The 7,338-nt window shown below is 38.8% G+C and overlaps 1 pseudogene; it reads right to left on the minus strand.

Moving 5' to 3' along the window:
- Positions 1–2,820: 2,820 nt before the first annotated feature.
- Positions 2,821–3,197, minus strand: LOC128566326 (transcription and mRNA export factor ENY2-like; annotated as a pseudogene).
- Between the last annotated feature and the right edge of the window lie 4,141 nt (positions 3,198–7,338).

A 7,338-nucleotide genomic window follows, 5' to 3' on the forward strand; every position in this document is an offset into this window, starting at 1 on the left:
CTCTCCTAGTAGATCCTTAAGTACTGACTGCCAAATTACTTTCTTGTGTATTTCACTGATAATTTTTTGCTCTATTTCTCTGCCTCCTCCCCCTCCCTGCTTGAATTCCTGTTAGTCTGATATCATATCCTAGGATTTATTATGATATCCTAGATTTATGATATCAGACTAACAGACAGTCCAGTAATTCAGTACTTTTCCTGTCTTCAAGAGAACTGGTTTTCTTCACTGTACATTTCTGTTCTACTATTCCAGTGCTTTCTCCAGAATTCATAATTTCTCATCTGATGCATCTCTCCTGATCTTCTACATTTTGACAGAGTATCAGAAAAGAGAAAACAAATGCATATGTGCAATCTGTCTTCTGTAACTAGAATAAAAATACTTTTGTGGTTATTTTAGTGAAAATTTAACACATTAGCTTGGATCAGTAGTTCTTAAAGTAGGTCCTTGGACCAGTAGCATCACCTGTGAATTTGTTAGAAATGCACAATCCTGGGCTCATTTTGGATGTACTGACGCAGACACTTTGGAGATGGGGCCAAGCAGTCCATCTTTTAAGAAGTTCTCCAGCTGATTCTGTTGCAAGGCAAAGTTTGATAGCTACTGATTTAGATAATTGGACATTCTTAGGGCACCATGTCTTTGTTATCTTCTTTGTTTTTATATCAAGTTAATCTCTGCTCTTCTCTTTGTTTTCTTTCTATCTTTTTTTTTTTTACTAACAGTAAAAAAAAACAGTGTATGCTTAAATTCTTGTCTTTATTCTTATTCTTTTCTAAAATAAGCATCTAAGTCTTATAATTTTTGTGAAGTACTTGTTTTGGTATATTCTTACACATTTTCAAATAAAATGTTTCTATTATTCATATATAAATATTTAACATTTTCCATTACATTATTTTATTTTGTTCATTTTCTCAGAAGTTTAAAAAAATTTTCCAAATCCTAGGATGTTTGTTTATCTTTTTGTTATTGCATTGTCTAATTTTAGAGAATGTGGCCTGTGATGTTTCTTTAAAATGTGGAGACTTGCTTTATATTACTAACATTTCTTGTAAAAATCCCATTTGTGTTTGAGAAGAATGTGTATTGCCTTTTCCTTTCTTTCTTTTTTTTTTTTTTTGAGACAGAGTCTCACTTTGTCACGCTGAGTAGAGTGCGTGGCATCAGAGCTCACAGCAACCTCAAACTCTTGGGCTCAAGCAATTCTCTCGCCTTAGCCTCCGAGTAGTTGGGACTACAGACACTGGCCACAATGCCTGGCTATTTTTAGAGATGAGGTCTCGCTCTTGCTTAGGATGGCCTTGAACCTGAGAGCTCAGGCAATCCACCCGCCTCGGCCTCCCAGAGTACTAGGATTACAGGCATAAGCCATGGCTTTCGGCTTGTATTTTCTAATTGGGTGCATTCTGGATATGTTTGATAAGTCAAGCTTGCTGGTTGTGTTGTTTGAATTCTTCTATAGCTATAGTTGCTGTTGTTTGCTTGACTTGTTTTTTTCTCTTTGGTTGACACACAATGATAGTAATTTTTCATTTTTTTCCTGCAGTTCTGGCAACATTTCCTGGCTATATTTAGAGTGTGGAGTTTCTTTTCCAAGAAAGAAAAGTTTCTTTACATGTATGTATGTGGGGTCTTGCTCTGTTGCCCTGGCCACAGTGCAGTAATGTCATCATAGCTCACTGCAACCTCAAACTCCTGGGATCCAGCAATCCTCCTGCCTCAACCTCCCAAGTATCTGGGACTACAGGTGTACACTACCATGCCCACCTAATTTTTCTATTTTTTGTAGCGATGGGGTCTTGCTCTTGCTCAGGCTGGTATCAGAACCCTTGAGCTCAAGGAATTCTCCCACCTCAGCCCCCAGAATGTTAGGATTTCAGTCGTGAGCCACCACACCTGGCTTTTCTTTATTTTTAGACTTTCCATGGTCCATGTACTTTACTTGTGATTTTTGTGAACAGCACGTGACTGGATTTTGCCTGTCTTTTTTTAATTAGGCAATTTAGTCCACTTTTATTATGATTAAAGATGTATTTAAATTTGCTTTTATAAACTTACTTCATGCTTTCTATTTGTCTAGATCTTTCTATGCTTTTCTTTCTTCTCTCTGGCCTTTTGCATTTTGATGAAAAAAATGTTTTGTTCATTTAATTCATTATCTCCCTGTCTGCTGGTTGGAAATGATTACATTCTGTTTTCATGCTTGAAATCTTACTATGCATAGAGCCATTCCTTGGCATCTGGGGAAATTGGTACCAGGAACCCCTTTGGATGCCCAAATCTGCAGATATAACGTGGTATAGTATTTGCAAATAACTCTTCCACATTCTCCCATGCTCTTTAAGTCATCTCTAGAATACGTATAATACCTAACTAACAAGGCATATGCACGTAGTTGTTATGCTGTATTGTTTAGGGAATAATGACAAGAAAGTCTGTCGGAGTTTAATACAGATACAACCATCACAGGCTAAAGTACATTCACAGCCTGTGGACATAAAAGGCTGATTATACTTTCTCACCAACACTTCAAGTTAATATTTCAGCCCCCTTTTGAACACTTCTGTACTGATCACTTTCTCCCAAGTTACACATTATTTTAATCTAGTATTTTATTCTACCTTTTTTCTTATCTTTACAAATCAGACATTGCTATTGATTCAAAAAACAAATGTTTCCTTAGATTTTTCTTTCTTTCTTTTTTTTATTCATGAGATATTTATTAAGATAACACATTTAGGGAAAAATCAATACAATGTATATCATTACTGAAAACTGTATACCATCATACAAAAAAGGATTCTTTTTCTGGGAAGCTGATGTCTAATTTATGGCAAGTTTCACTTTCAGAAATAAAATCACAGAATAACACAATCTCATTCAATCTTAAAGGCTGGCATGCTGAGCAAGGAATGTTCTTATTATTTGTAGGAGCTCCTTCTTTACACTGTCAGGTACCAGGGCTCACTGCCTTTTGGAGTGATTTCAGCCACCAAGTCATCAACAGTAACATGTTCTAGTCCTTTATTTTTAATTACCTCTTTACAGTGTGCCTTCAATTGATCCTTCCAGCCACATTCAATTAATTTAGCTCTCAGCAACCCTTTGAGGCATTCCCTTTCTCCAGTTTCTATCAACTTTTGGTTAATTGCTGCTCTAATCTGCACATCTTTGTTCATCTTGCTAACCATACTCTTTGGCTGCCTGGGCCTTAGATTTTTCTAAACTTTAAAGAAGTCATTTGCTCACCATTTCTTCCTGCATCTCAGCCCCTCCTTTAGAGATTTTTTTTTTCCATTTTTTTTTTTTTATTGTTGGGGATTCATTGAGGGTACAATAAGCCAGGTTACACTGATTGCATTTGGTAGGTAAAGTCCCTCTTGCAATCACGTCTTGCCCCCAGAAGGTGTGGCACACAGCAAGGCCCCACCCCTCTCCCTCCTTCCCTCTCTCTGCTTTTCCTCCCCCCATGACCTTAATTGTCATTAATTGTCCTCATATCAAAATTGAGCACATAGGATTCATGCTTCTCCATTCTTGTGATGCTTTACTAAGAATAATGTCTTCCACTTCCATCCAGGTTAATATGAAGGATGTAAAGTCTCCATTTTTTAAATAGCTGAATAGTATTCCATGGTATACATATACCACAGCTTGTTAATCCATTCCCGAGTCGGTGGGCATTTAGGCTGTTTCCACATTTTGGCGATTATAAATTGAGCTGCAATAAACAATCTAGTACAAGTGTCTTTATGATAAAAGGATTTTTTTCCAGGGAGGAGAGCAAGATGGCGGCTGAGTAACAGCTTCCTTGCAGCTGGGCACCATGAGTCTGGGGAGATAGGACTCCAGGCATCTCTGGCTGGTGGGATCTGCCTATCATCACCCCTGTGAGGATACAGGGAGTCAGCAAGAGACTTCGGGACCCCAAGAGGAGGACTAAAACAGTGGAAAACTGGCAAGTGGTCGCATGTGTGCAATCGGTCTAAACCTGCCCACAACTGTAAGTTCAGTAGCAGCGAGACTGCAAACCGGAAAGTCCTTACCTGTGAACTGTTTTGGTGTCTTTGGACTTGGCACTCAGTTGAACTGCCTTGGGGAGAGCCTGAGCTGGAGTGCGGAGAACTTTGGCCATTGTCTAGGGCCCCAGTCTGAGCTGCTGAGCCAGAAGGAGCTAATAGTGTTTGACTGTGGGCCACAGGGAGCCATTGTGAGTGATCTGCTGCAGCAAGCTCTGCCCTCAGGGTCGCAGAGCTAGAATCCGGATGGGAGCTGGTAACCTAGTGACTGAGTAGCCTAAGGGTGGGGTCTGAGTCACCTTGCAGCCATAACTCTCAGGGGCAGAGTGAGACCGGTTTTGGCACACTGGGTAAGTGGATAGCCACTTCAGCAGTGATTCCAGCAACAAGCACTTTCCTGGGAAACCTTCTGCTCAGCAAGTTTACAAGTCCAAAGTGCCTTTTAAGTGGGCTGAAGAGAGATTTAGGGTGTCTATCTGCTGGGGTTTGAGAAATCAGCAGCCTCCAGTAGTATCAGAATGTGATTAACATCTCATACCTCAGAAGACCACGTGTTGCCCAGACAATATTCAACAACATACACATACTGCTTTGTTTTTGGTTGTATTTTTTTTTTTTTTGGTTTGGTTGTTTTTTTGTTTATTTTGATGTTGTTGATGTTGTTTTGTTTTTTAATTTCAACCTTTTCCATACAGATCGTTTTCTTACTCAATTTTTCTAGCTCAATTATGATTTCCCATTGCTGCCTTTTTCAATAACTAGAACTTCATTTTTGCTACTGTTTCTATCGCTATTATTTGTTTTTTCATCCAATTTTATCCCGTAAAGTTTTCTGTTTGCTTGTTTTGGTTTGATTTGTAGCATTTTTGTCTTTCCTCTCTACTTGGTGGAGGTGGGGTACTGTGTCTGATCAGGTTAGCAAAGAGCTGCTGACCTCAAGGGAACCACTCAACTGGGCACCCCTAGAAGGTGGTTTTTTTTTAAAGATTGTGTCAAAGTACTCTACTGTACACCTATATTGCTCTGTCTCCCTCTTTCTGTGCCTCTCTTCTTTTTATCAATATTCCTTTTACCCACACCCTCTCCTTTCTCTATTTTTTTTTTCCTTTCACTCGGTCTTCCTTTCTTTCATCCCTTTCATGCTCTTCAACCTTCTCACCCTTCTGGTCCTGTACCAGAAGGACTCATCTAACCCTTAGTCCAAGGCACGAGAACTTCAAGAGCAAGAGGAAGTGAAAGGAAAATTAGGGGAAGGAAACAGATAAAAGAAATCACTCCTGAGGAAGAATCAGCAGGAAACTCCAGGCAAAATGAAGAACCAGTCCAGAACAACCCCACCAAGGGACCATGATGTAGCTACTGCAGAGGATTCCACCTATAAAGAAATGTTAGGAATGACAGAAATGGAATTTAGAATACACATGATGAAAACAATGAAAGAAATGATGGAAACAATGAAGGAAACTGCTAATAAAGTGGAAAATAGCTGAAAGGAAATCCAAAAACAAAATCAAATAAGAGATGAATGATATGAAGAATATTAAAAGGATATACCAGAGCACAAGGAACTGAAACAGTCAATTAGGGAACTTAAAGATGCAATGGAAAGTATCAGCAACAGGTTAGACCATGCAGAAGAAAGAATTTCAGAGGTAGAAGACAAAGTTCTTGAGATAACTCAGACAGTAAAAGAGGCAGAAAAGAAGAGAGAGAAAGCAGAACGTTCACTGTCAGAATTATGGGACTTTATGAAGCGTTCCAACATACGAGTTATAGGAATTCCAGAAGGGGAAGAAGAATGCCCCAGAGGAATGGAAGCCATACTAGAGAATATTACAAAAGAAAATTTCCCAAATATCACCAAAGATTCTGACAGACTGCTTTCAGAGGGCTATCGGACCCCAGGTTGCCTAACTCTAACCGAGCTTCTCCAAGACACATTGTGATGAACCTGTCCAAAGTCAAGACAAAAGAAAAGATTCTGCAAGCTGCCAGGAGTAAGCGCCAGTTGACCTACAGGGGCAAATCCATCAGAGTGACTGCAGACTTCTCTAATGAAACTTTCCAGGCAAGAAGACAATGGTCATCCACCTTTAATCTACTTACACAGTACAATTTCCAGCCCAGAATTCTGTACCCTGCTAAGCTAAGCTTAAAAATTGATGGAGAAATCAAATCATTTACAGATATACAAACATTGAGGAAATTCGCCACAAGACCAGCTCTACAGGAAATACTTCAACCTGTTCTGCACACTGACCACCACAATGGATCAGCAGCAAAGTAAGAACTCAGAAATTAAAGGACAGAACCTAACCTCCACACTGATGCAAAAGATAAAACTAAGCAATGGACTCTCACCAAATAAGATGAATAGAATACTGCCACACTCATCAATTATCTCACTAAATGTTAATGACTTGAATTCCCCACTGAAGAGACATAGATTGGCTGACTAGATTAAAAAACACAAGCTATCCATTTGCTGTCTGCAAGAAACACACTTGGCTTTAAAAGACAAATTAAAGCTCTGAGTCAAGGGTTGGAAGACAATTTTTCAGGCAAATGGCATTCAGAAGAAAAGAGGAGTTGCAATCTTATTTTCAGATTCATGTGGATTTAAAGCAACTAAAGTCAAAAAAGACAAAGATGGTCACTTTATATTGGTCAAGGGAAACATACAACCAGAAGATGTTTCAATTCTAAATATTTATGCACACAATTAAAATGCTCCCAGATTCTTGAAACAGACCTTACTCAGTCTGAGCAATATGATATCTTATAATACCATCATAACAGGGGACTTTAACCCTCCTCTTACAGAGCTGGACAGATCCTCTAAACAGAAATTAAACTAAGATATAAGAGATTTAAATGAGACCCTAGAACAACTGTGCTTGATAGACGCATATAGAACTCTCCATCCCAGAGATAAAGAATATACATTCTTCTCATCACCCCATGGAACATTCTCCAAAATTGATCATATCCTGGGACACAAAACAAATATGAACAGAATCAAAAGAATTGAAGTTTTACCTTATATCTTCTCAGATCATAAAGCACTAAAGGTGGAACTCAACTCAAACAAAAATACTCGAACCCACACAAAGGCATGGAAATTAAACAATCTTCTGTTGAATAACAGATGGGTGCAGGAAGAAATAAAACAGGAAATCATTAACTTCCTTGAGCATAACAACAATGAAGACACAAGCTACCAAAACCTGTGGGATACTGCAAAAGCAGTTTTGAGAGGAAAATTCATCGCTTTAGATGCCTACATTCGAAAAACAGAAAGAGAGCACATCAC

This window comes from Nycticebus coucang, chromosome 15, assembly GCF_027406575.1.
Source record: "Nycticebus coucang isolate mNycCou1 chromosome 15, mNycCou1.pri, whole genome shotgun sequence".
Taxonomy (NCBI): Eukaryota; Metazoa; Chordata; class Mammalia; order Primates; family Lorisidae; genus Nycticebus; species Nycticebus coucang.